This window comes from Haematobia irritans, chromosome 4 (assembly GCF_050003625.1).
Source record: "Haematobia irritans isolate KBUSLIRL chromosome 4, ASM5000362v1, whole genome shotgun sequence".
Classification (NCBI taxonomy): domain Eukaryota; kingdom Metazoa; phylum Arthropoda; class Insecta; order Diptera; family Muscidae; genus Haematobia; species Haematobia irritans.
Window position 1 is genome coordinate 97,030,088 of NC_134400.1, and position 12,948 is coordinate 97,043,035.

Here is a 12,948-nt window from a genome sequence, read left to right on the forward strand (position 1 = left end):
TAAAACATAAACAAACAATCTTCTGAAAAAAATACTTGATACAAAAATGACCACTGGTGAGATTTGAACCTGTGTTCTTTATTTATTCATTCATACTAATAAATAACATCCCGAAAAGTAGTTAGAATGTTATGCCTTGGTGTCATAGTACAATCATAGCACAAACATTAACAAATTTCATCCGATCTGGCTTAAATTTGGCACATGGTGTTGGTATATGCTCTCTAACAGCTATGCAAAAATTGGTCCTTATCGGTCCATAATTATATATAGCCCCCATATAAACCGATCCCCAAATTTGAACTCCGGAGCCTCTTAGAGGAGCAAAATTCATCCGATCCGGTTGAAATTTGGTACGTGATGTTACTATATGGTCTCAAACAACTATGCAAAAATTGGTCCATATCGGTCCATAATTATATATAGCCCCCATATAAACCGATTCCCAGATTTGGTTTGTGGATCCTCTAAGAGAAGCAAATTTCATCCGATATGGCTGAAATTTGGTACATGGTATTAGTATATGGTCTCTAACAACCATGCAAAAATTGGTCCATATCGGTCCATAATTATATATAGCCCCCATATAAACCGATCCCCAGATTTGGCTTGCGGAGCCTCAAAGAGAAGCAAATTTCATCCGATCTTGCTGAAATTCGGTACATCGTGGTAGTATATAGTCTCTAACAACCATGCAAAAATCGGTTCATAATTATATATAGACCCCATATAAACCGATCCCCAGATTTGACCTCCGGAGCCTCTTGGTGGAGCAACATTCATCTGATCCGGTTCAAATTTGGAAAGTGGTGTTAGTACATGGCCGCTAACAACCATACCAAAATTGGTCCATATCGGTCTATAGTTATATATAGCCGATCTCCAATCACACAAAAATTGGTCCATATCAGTTCATAATCATGGTTGCCACTCGAGCCAAAAATAATCTACCAAACTTTTATTTCTATAGAAAATTTTGTCCACATTTTATTTTTATAGAAAATTTTGTCAAAATTTGATTTCTACAGAAAATTTTGTTAAAATTTAATTTCTATAAAAAATTTTGTCAAAACTTTATTTCTATATAAAATTTTGTGAAAATTTTATTTCTATAGAACATTGTGTTAAAATTTTATTTCTATAGAACATTTTGTTAAAATTTTATTTCTATAGAAAATTTTGCCAAAATTTTATTTCTATAGAAAATTTTGTCAAAATTTTACTTCTATAGAAAATTTTGTCAAACTGAATTATATACGTACTTAATCGGCCTTTTTTTAAGAAGACGGTGTTACGAAGTTTTAAGATACCTTGCCATCGGCAAGTGTTACCGCAACCCAAGTAACTCGATTGTGGATGACAGTCTGTAGTAGAAGTTTCTACGCAATCCATAGTGGAGGGTACATAAGATTCGGCCTGGCCGAACTTACGGCCGTATATACTTGTTGTTTTTTATAAGAAGTTATTATAAAAAACAACATTTTTATAATAATGTTGTGTTTTATAATAACTTCATTCAAATGAATTCCCAAGGCAAATGATCAAACGAAGTACTTCCGTCCTATGACATGCCCATGTAAAATTCATTGGAGATGATCCAAGTTTGCACTACTTCCAGATCACATGTTGGGGATCCAAACTACTTTTTTGTACGCTAGATGCCATTAGATATGAACAGATATTATGTAAGATATGACAATATCAGTTGCTATATCTAATACTATCCGTATAACTAGATCGTCTTATTTTTGAGATCGAACCAAAACCAATTCTATATATATATTAGATATAATCAGATATGATCATTATTCGGATTTGGTCAGATACGGACCTATCGGGCAAAGGTCAATATGGTAGCTCTATAGTATTCCACCCCTGGAAAAAAATTTGGAAGCTCTAAAGGCACAACTTTAAAAGCCCTTCCAAAAGCAAAATGTCCTCCCAAAGATGTTGAGAATTTGTGAAAATATTTGAGGTCAAACGAGTGTTTGGATTCCTTAAAAAAACATAAAAAAATTATGTATTTGGCAAAATATGACAACATTTTTTAACCCACTACCAAAACACTGAATTCGGATCACACTTTAAGAAGTAATGCAAATTCAGTGCAATGGCTAATGAAATGGTGGACAGCCGTCCTATGTGACCAGCCTATGTTAAATTCTTCCCCGCTTCTGGATCCAGAAAGAACATTTGCACTACTTTTTTTTACGACGCCTTTTTTGCTGAGATCATTGTATTCCCTATATACATATCCTGCGGTAGAAATTCTGTAATTTTAATAAGGATATTTATACTACGTTAAAGCAATATGTTATATTCATTTTAAAACTAAACGAAATTTTGTATTTTAAATTTGAAAAAATGTCTTAAATTTTGTTCCCTATTTTGTTTTAATTGTCTATAGAAAAGCGAAATTAAAAGAACAAAAATAATTTTCCATTATTGCCTTAGTTCAAATGTTTTAGCTCTAAAATATTAAGACAATCGTTGATCATAAAGATAATTGAATTAACATTTTAAAAATGAAAATTATGTAAAATATCTAAAGAAACTCATCTTACTATGCATGCTGAAATTAATATTTTTACTCTTCTCTTAAACATAAATTAAAAATACCAAATTTTCAAAAAAAAAAAAAAAAAACAAGAAAAATCAAAATTAAATACAAATTGACAGAAAAGAATTTTTAATTACAAATAAAATTTTCCATTATCTTTATTAAAAGGAATAACAATTCTTAAATAAATCTTAACAAAATTTCGACATGAATAAAAAATCAACAAGAATAATAAAGCAATAAATTCTAAATCAATGCAAAAAAATCTAAATCAATCAAAAAAACTGTGCGTTTAAATTAAAATATCAGAACAGGTAAGAAATAAAATGCACGGCATCAAGCTTGGCCATAGTATGTTTCCGATTGAAAAGATCCACACATCATATCTATGTCCTCATTCCAGAGTACGCTAAGTCGACTTAGCACTTTTTGATGGAGTTCGTTGTTTTTTATTCGGATTGACGTGAATTGCATTCTGTCAAAAGTTTAAATTTATTGGATCAAAATTTATGGTTAATATTGTACGTAGCCTGTGACTGAAGTTTTAAAAATTTCCAATTCCAAAAGGGCAAAAAACTTTGTTCGATCTAAAGTGGTCTAAGTCACTTTTAGCCATGTTCTATTATCACTATTTTGAATTCGTACACACTAAAAAAAATCTACAATAAACATGATTTTAAGACCGAAAAAAGTGAAGTGAATGAAATACGGTTTTTGATAAATTCAAAACAAAAAAAAAACTTTAAACTTGTTTCCTGTAAAATTCACTTTTTACCCTTAGCGTACTTTGGAATGAACACAAAGATACAGGGACTTAATTCTGGCGCTATTACACCCTCAAAAAAAAAAAAAAAAACAATAATAATAACAAGTATATACGGCCGTAAGTTCGGCCAGGTCGAATCTTATGTACCCTCTACCATGGATTGCGTAGAAACTTATACGAAAGACTGTCATCCACAATCGAATTAATTGGGTTGTGGTATCTTAAAACTTCTTAACATCGTTTTCTAACTTGTGAGTTAGTCCATACGTGGTATATATTAGACAAAAAAAGTTATATATAGGTAAGTCTACAAATAATTACGAATCGATATGGACTTTTTGCACGATACGTAGAGAGCCAGAATTGAAATATGGGGGTCGTTTATGTGGGGGCTATACACAATTATGAACTTGGTATGGACGAATTTTTATGTGATTGGGGATCGATTTACCTGAGGGCTATATATAACTATAGACCGATATGGACCTAGTTAGGCATAGTTGTTAACGGCCATATACTAGCACAGTGTACCAAATTTCAACTCACTCGGATGAAATTTGCTCCTCCAAGAGCCTCCAAAACCAAATCTCGGCATCGGTTTATATGGGGGCTATATATTATTATGGACTGATATGGACCACGTTTAGCATGGTTGTTAAATATCATATACTACCACCACGTACCAAATTTCTACCAGATCGGATGAGTTTTGCTTCTTCATAAGGCAACGGAGGTCACATCTGGCGATCGGTTTATATGGGGGCTATATATAATTATGGACTGATATGAACCAATTCCTGCATGGTTGTTGGATACCATATACTGACATCACGTACCAAATATCAACCGAATCGGAAGAATTTTGCTCTTCCAAGGGGCTCCGGAGGTCAAATCTGGGGATCAGTTTATATGGGGCCTATATATAATTATTGACCGATTACGACCAATTTTTGAATGGGTGTTTGAGATCATATATTAACACCACTTACCAAATTTCAACTGAATCAGATGAATTTTGGTCTCCCAAGAGGCTCCGCAAGCCAAATCGGGGGATCGGTTTGTATGGGGGCTATATATAATTATGGACCGATGTTGACCAATTTTTGCATGGTTGTTAGAGACCATATACTAACATCATGTACAAATGTCAGCCGGATCCGATGAAATTTGCTTCTATTAGAGGCTCCGGGGATCGGTTTATATGGGGGCTATATATAATTATGGACCGATGTTGACCAATTTTTGCATGGTTGTTAGAGACCATATACTAACATCATGTACAAATGTCAGCCGGATCGGATGAAATTTGTTTCTCTTAGAGGCTCTGCAAGCCAAATCGGGGGATCGGTTTATACGGGGGCTATATATAATTATGGACCGATGTGGACCAATTTTTGCATGGTTGTTAGAGACCATATACTAACACCATGTACCAAATTTCAGCCGGATCGGATGAAATTTGCTTCTCTTAGAGGCCTCGCAAGCCAAATTTGGGAGTCCGTTTATATGGGGGCTATATGTAAAAGTGGACCGATATGGCCCATTTGCAATACCATCCGACCTACATCAATAACAACTACTCGCGCCAAGTTTCAAGTCGATAGCTTGTTTCGTTCGGAAGTTAGCGCGATTTCAACAGACGGACGGACGGACATGCTCAGATCGATCAGAATTTCACCACGATCCAGAATATATATACTTTATGGGGTTTTAGAGCAATATTTCGATGTGTTACAAACGCAATGACAAAGTTAATATACCCGCCATCCTTTGGTGGAGGGTATAAAAACAAGTAAGTAAAGTAGTAAGTCGGGCGGGGCCGACTATATCATACCCTAAACCACCCCTACTGAATTAGTAAACATAAGCATTTGTGGCGTAACATTGGTATTGGTTTGTGCGATAAGCATTTCGCATTTCCATATTTAACCCTTCGTTGCATGACATTGCATATATGCAATGTTAGTTTCTTGCCTGTCTAGCTCCTATTCTTTTACATATTTTACCATAATTTTTTTGTTATTCACATTTTGGAAGCCGTAGATTATATTTGATAAGGATTTTGTCCAATTTCATTTAAATAAAGCGAAATTAAAATAAGCATTTTGAGTACCTCGAAAAATCTAACTTATTTGTTTTAATATTATGAAACCTTCTTAAAATTTGTTTAAATGTAAATATAAAATGAAAAGTTTACTCTATTTTAAACGCTACCTATATGGTTTTATAATACAAATTATATTTACAAGAGCTCTACAATGAATGATATCATATCTGCAATTTCATGCGTTTGAGCCAATATGAACTGTCATTGCATATATGCCATATAATTGCATATGTGCAATATCATGTATTCAATCAATTTTTCTTACTACTAGGACACTTAGCGACGAATACGAATATAAAGCCGAGTATTTTGATGATGATGGAGATTTAAACACCGAGTTTGATATAAATCGAGGTCGTAAAAGAAGATTCGAGTTGATCCTTGGCTACATCGTTGGAGAATCGTATAACATACAAGCTTCTGGGATGTAATTGTTACACGTACATCATCGTGATATATTGGTTAAATGGGTTCAATTTTTTTTTCCGGTGGTCTATCCCCTGTCAATATGTTGGTGACAATTTTAAATGTTTAAAAGCTTCCTCATGGTGAAAGACCGTTCGAACTCGGCTATAGAGCTTAATATTGAATCGAACTGCACTCAATGATAAACAGAAGGTCAATATTGTGGTATCATAATTAACTGAAAAGTCCAAGTGAAAATGAAGTTTTGGTTCGCCATTATACCTAGCCTAAGTAAAAACGAGAGTCCAGGTTTCCGTGTATCATATAAGCTGGCATATACCAAAACCAGTTTTCAGCTTGTGGTACGCTCCAACTTCTTTGTTCCATCATACCCATTCATATAAGATATGTCAGTTTCTTTATATTGTAAAAGCGTAGCACTTGAACTTAAACAGAGTTCCAAAGTCTCTTTTTCGTAAAAATACGGCTGCATACACAATCATCCGCTGCTCTTACTCGGCACAGATGTGCCAATTCTAGGTATCCGGTAATGAGTGCTATGACGTTTCTGTTCCTCTTTTCTTTAAGCATGGTAGTTCTCCAGTCTTTTTCATGTTTGGGTCACCCCCTAGAAGTTTCGTCGCCCCTCCGACCATTGCACTGTTACACGTGGAACAGTTTGACTTTTAATATTGCATCCCGAGAAGGAATATGATCACCTCGAACATGTTTCAGAAGTAAAGTGTTAGTTTTCGATGGGGAACATGTAACATGTTTGACGCAACTATCCTATCTGATTTTGGCAAACATTTTATGTTTGGCGACAAAACAATTTTTTTAGTAAAAATGTTCCATTTTCCCCATCCAGCAATAAAATGTTTCACTTAAGACATGTTTGATCTGATCACTTTTCTCCTCTACCTGTGATATATAGAGATAACAACGTGGACTAAAGAAATTGATTATCTGCATGAAATTGCATATATGCAATGTTACGTAACTTTTGCACCAGTGATCAGAATCGAACGAAAATTGGTTTACGGTATCATACCTCCATATACAACAATTCTAACATACCAAAAATTTTTTGTCTTTGCTCAAGGGTACATTTTTATGGGAGTTTTGGCACAATCTGAACAGAAATGTCGGATATTACATATAGTTGTAGCTGTAGTTGAGTTTGCACCTGCAGAGTTAGTATATAACTAATATTGAGTCCATTATTAAAAATTCGCTCAATTAATGTGGGCAATAAATCAAAATTCGGGAAAATCGGGCAATATTATTATGTAAGAGTTACATGTAAGTCTAATTACGATCGGATAGTACATAAAAATTTGAAACTTAAGTGGCATTGGTTAATAAATAAGAGTTTTATGGCCAAATTTGGGAAAATCGAGCGACGTATGTATGTTATATGGGAGGTATATCGAAACCTGAACCGATTTAGATGATAGTCTCCAGGTTTAATTGAAACTACAGAAGGTGACCTTGTGCTAAATTTGAGTAAGATCAGTAAAGAAATGGGCCTCTATGGACAAACATAAAGTTATTAGGGGCAAAATTTTCAAAATCGGGCGATACATATATATGGGAGCTATATCTCCATCTGAACCGATTTCGATGAAATTTTGCACATACCGTTAGAGGACTGGATTTAGCCAACTTTGAGTAAGATCAGTCAATAAATAAGGGTTCTATGGCCAAATGTGGGAAAATCGGGCAATACATATGTATGGGAGCTATATCTAAATCTGAACCGATTTCGATGAAATTGTGTACATATAGTTAGTGCTATAGAAGATTACATTTAGCCAACTTTGAGTAAGATCGGTTGATAAATAAGGGTTTTATAGCCAAATGTGGGAAAATCGGTCGATACATATATATGAGAGCTATATCTAAATCTGAACCGATTTCGATGACATTTGGCACACTTAAAGGGTGGTCAATTGGATTACCTTGTGGCGAATTTGACGACGATCGGTTAGTAAATAAACGCAATCTGACTTCATTTATCGAAATCGGACGATACATATATATGGGAGCTATATCTAAATTTGATTAGATTTTTTCCAAATTCAATAGCGTTCGTCTCATCCCAAATTTCATCAAAATCGGTTACTAATTGCGACCGGAGTCCTGCCAACAACAAATACATGGACGGACGATCGGACGGACGGACACCAAGCGCTAGATCGACTCAGGAGGTGATTCTGAGTCGATCGGTATATATTCTATGGGGTCTAAAATCAATATTTCTGGTAGGCACATTTTTTGGCAGATCAAAGTTATTATACCCTGACCACTATGTGGTTTAGGGTATAATAAAACAAGTAAGTAAAGTAGAAAGTCGGGCGTAGCCGACTATATCATACCCTAAACCACCCCTACTGAATTAGTAAACATAATCATTTGTGGGCTAACATTGATATAGGTTTGGGAGATAAACCGCAGTTCCATAGTTATTTATAAAAAATTAAGGGGTACATGTTTATGGGTGCTTTGTCTCAATCTGAACGGAAATGTTTCATATTAGGAGCTATAGTCACTTGTGCCATTGAAAATTTTCGGACAAAAAAAAGTCCCCTACTTTCCGCTACATTCCCAAAAAATGTTCCCTATAATGTGTTTCGGTAAACTTAAACAAAATTTACAAAAAACAAATTATTCTATGTGCTTTATTATCTTAAAACACTTGAAAACCGGTTGCAAAGTTGGTAGAATTCTACCAAAAATAGTAAATTTTTTTCTGTTTGGTAGATTAGTAGAATTCTTGGTGTTTTGGTAAATTAAATCTCTATAGAAATAAAAAGCAAAAAGTTTATATAAAAATAAAATTTTGAAAAAGTTTCTATTTTTTTGGGAAATTTTTCTATAGAAATAAAATTTTGAGAAAAAAAATCCATATAAATAAAATTTTGGGACAATTTTCTATAAAACAAATTTTTTGAAAAAAATGTTCTATAGAAATAGAATTTTGAAAGAAATTTCTATAGACATAAAGTTTTGCCAGAATTTTTTATAGAAAAAAAAAATTTGACAAAATGAAATTTTGAAAAATTTTTTTCAGGAATAAAATTTTGACAAAATTTTTCTATAGAAATATTTGTTTGGTAGATTTTTGGTAAGATTTACTTCAAATTGTTGTAGATTAGTTTGGCAGGTGTGGTAACCGTTGTTACCGGCTTCTAATTTCCTCCTCTGGAGCCACCACAATGCACAAATTATTAAAAATTGTGATGAGTGAAAAAGTCTCTACATTGTGGCCCTAAATAAAAGTATTATGGCCAAATTTTGAAAAATCGAGTGATGCATATATATGGAAGCTATATGTAAATCTGAACCAATTTGCATAATATTTTGCAAGATTTGATTAACACCACAAAAGGTTACCTTGTGCACAATTTGAGTAAGATCAGTTAAGAAATGAGGCCTCTATGGTTATTAGGGGCAAATTTTTCAAACTCGGGCGATACATATATGGGATCTATATCTACATCTGAACCGATTTCGATGGAATTTTGCATATACCGCTAGTACTATAGAGGGCTGGATCTAGCAAACTTTGAGTAAGATCGGTTAAGAACCCTTAAGTTCTATGGCCAAATTTTGAAAATCGGGCTATACATATATATGGGAGCTATATCTCAACCTGAACCGATTTCGATGAAATTTTGCACATACAGTTAGTGCTATAGAAGATTACATTTTTTTATAGCCAAATTTAGAAAAATCGGGCGGTACATATATATGGGAGCTATAGTTAAATCTGAACCGATTTCCATAATTTTTTGCACATATAGTTAGTGCTATAGAAGATTACATTTAGTCAACTTTGAGTAAGATCGGTTAAGAAATAAGGGTTTTATGGCCATATTTAGAAAAATCGTGCGGTACATATATATGGGAGCTACAGCTAAATCTGAACCGATTTGGATGAAATTTTGCTGACTTGAAGGGCGATAAAAAATACTATTTTTTGCCAAATTTGGTGACGTTTGTAAAAAAGCGCAACGTAACCCCAGTTGCCCAAATCGGGCGATACATATAAAGGGTGATTTGTTAAGAGCTTGATAACTTTAAAAAAAAAAAAACGCATAAAATTTGCAAAATCTCATCGGTTCTTTATTTGAAACGTTAGATTGGTCCATGACATTTACTTTTTGAAGATAATTTCATTTAAATGTTGACCGCGGCTGCGTCTTAGGTGGTCCATTCGGAAAGTCCAATTTTGGGCAACTTTTTCGAGCATTTCGGCCGGAATAGCCCGAATTTCTTCGGAAATGTTGTCTTCCAAAGCTGGAATAGTTGCTGGCTTATTTCTGTAGACTTTAGACTTGACGTAGCCCCACAAAAAATAGTCTAAAGGCGTCAAATCGCATGATCTTGGTGGCCAACTTACCGGTCCATTTCTTGAGATGAATTGTTCTCCGAAGTTTTCCCTCAAAATGGCCATAGAATCGCGAGCTGTGTGGCATGTAGCGCCATCTTGTTGAAACCACATGTCAACCAAGTTCAGTTCTTCCATTTTTGGCAACAAAAAGTTTGTTAGCATCGAACGATAGCGATCGCCATTCACCGTAACGTTGCGTCCAACAGCATCTTTGAAAAAATACGGTCCAATGATTCCACCAGCGTACAAACCACACCAAACAGTGCATTTTTCGGGATGCATGGGCAGTTCTTGAACGGCTTCTGGTTGCTCTTCACTCCAAATGCGGCAATTTTGCTTATTTACGTAGCCATTCAACCAGAAATGAGCCTCATCGCTGAACAAAATTTGTCGATAAAAAAGCGGATTTTCTGCCAACTTTTCTAGGGCCCATTCACTGAAAATTCGACGTTGTGGCTCGTTAGTAAGTCTATTCATGATGAAATGTCAAAGCATACTGAGCATCTTTCTCTTTGACACCATGTCTGAAATCCCACGTGATCTGTCAAATACTAATGCATGAAAATCCTAACCTCAAAAGAATCACCCTTTATATGGGAGCTATATCTAAATTTGATCCAAATTCAATAGCGTTCGTCCTTGTGCCTAAAAAACTCCCTGTACCAAATTTCATCAAAATCGGTTAATAATTGCGACCGGAATCCTGTGAACAACAAATACATGGACAGACGGACGGACGGACACTATGCGCTAGATCGACTCAGGATGTGATTCTGAGTCGATCGGTATATATTTTATGGGGTCTAAAATCAATGAAAACCGGCCGCTACATATATTTAATGGGAGCTATACCTAAATTTGAACCGATTTCGATTAAATTTTGCACTATTTTTAGATTTAAAGATTAAATTAAGCCAAGTTTGAGTGAGATCGGATGATAAATAAGGGTTTTATGACCAAATTTGGGTAAATCGGGGGATACGTATATATTAGATATTATAAATATAAAATATATTATACATTTGAACCGATTTCGATGGAATTTTGCAGATATTATAAATATAAAATATATTATAAATTTGAACCGATTTCGATGGAATTTTGCAGACTTGAAGGGTGAAATTGTGCCAAATTTGATGACGATCGGTTAGTAAAAAATTGCAACGTGACTCCATTTGTCGAAATCGGGCTATATCTAAATTTGATTCGATTTCTTCCAAATTCAATAGCGTTCGTGTTTGTGCCCAAAAACACCCTGTACCAAATTTCATAAAAATCATGGATGGACGGATTGATGGACACCACTAGATCGACTCAGATTCTGATTCTGAGTCGATCGGTATATTTTTTATGGGGCCTGAAATCAATATTTCTGGTAGGCACATTATTTTTTTTTTTTTAAACATCAAAGTTATTATACCCTGACCCCTATGTGATTTACAAAAACTAGCAAGAGAGCTCCTCGTCTCGCGCAAATATAAGAAGTGAAGTTCAGGGAGCCCATTCAAGGTCGACTATCTATTCTCTTGAAAAACTCGGGCCACATATCGAAAAATCAGTTACCCTTTTTTACTTTCATAACCTCTCCCAGATTCCCTGTAACCTTCAAATAAACCGGAGAAGTTTAAAATTTTCATTAAAATTTGGGAGATCCCCTTCCCTTCCAGATATCGAAAAATCAGATATTCTTTATTAATTTAGTTACTTTTATTGTGAAGTGCAAGTAAATTTGAGAAGTGTTGAGTTTGTACCATTCTTTAAATATCGAAAAATATAGTAGTGGATTTTGGCCAAAATGGCAATCTCCGAATATATCAAGGATATCGCAGAACTTTTCTTCAGATTTCAAAAAGTACTGCAAGTGGGAGGCCTCCTCATCTCGTGCAAATATCAAAAAATAAAGTTCAGAGTAGAGGTGTGCGCATGAGTTAAATATGACTCACACTCACGCAAATTTACAAAGTCAAATATTTATTCACGCTCACGCACAATAAGTAACGTAGCCACTCACACTCACGCACATTCACGAAATGGAAAACAGTAATCACGCACGCTCACGCATGAACTACTTTTACAGACGTAACTCACGACAAATTTACGAGACTCACTATATTTTCCAACCGGGAATGAGAAAGGGTAACAAAATTCATAAATAAAATATAGTTCGACAGCTAAATCAATATCAGTTAACGAGTAAGAATTAAATCTTGATTTTTTCGTGAGCGTGATTTTGCAGAAATTTTATTCACGCACATTCACGAACCGATTTTGTTACTCACGTTCGACATATCGTATTTGTTTTAGTCCCATTCACGCACATTCACGAGTGTTATTTCAGATATCATTCACGACTTACGCGATTCACGCGTGTCACGACAATTTCGTGTCACGCGCACCCCTCTAGTTCAGAGCTCCCATTCAAGGCCCACTCTATATCCTCCTCAATAACTCGGGCCACATATGGAAAAATGTGGCCCGAAAAACATCGCCTCAGATATCCTGTAAATTTCAAAAAAGCCGGAGAAGTTTAGATTTTTCACTCTTCTTTGAAAACAAAAGTCGGGGCAAAGAGAAGGTCACTTCCCCGACCAGATATCGAACAATTAAATACTTTGTGTTAATTTCATCACTTTTACTGGAAATTGCAAGTAAATCGGAGAAGATTAGGGTTTGTGCTATTCTTTAAAAATAGGTGCACAAAGGGGAAGTCCGCA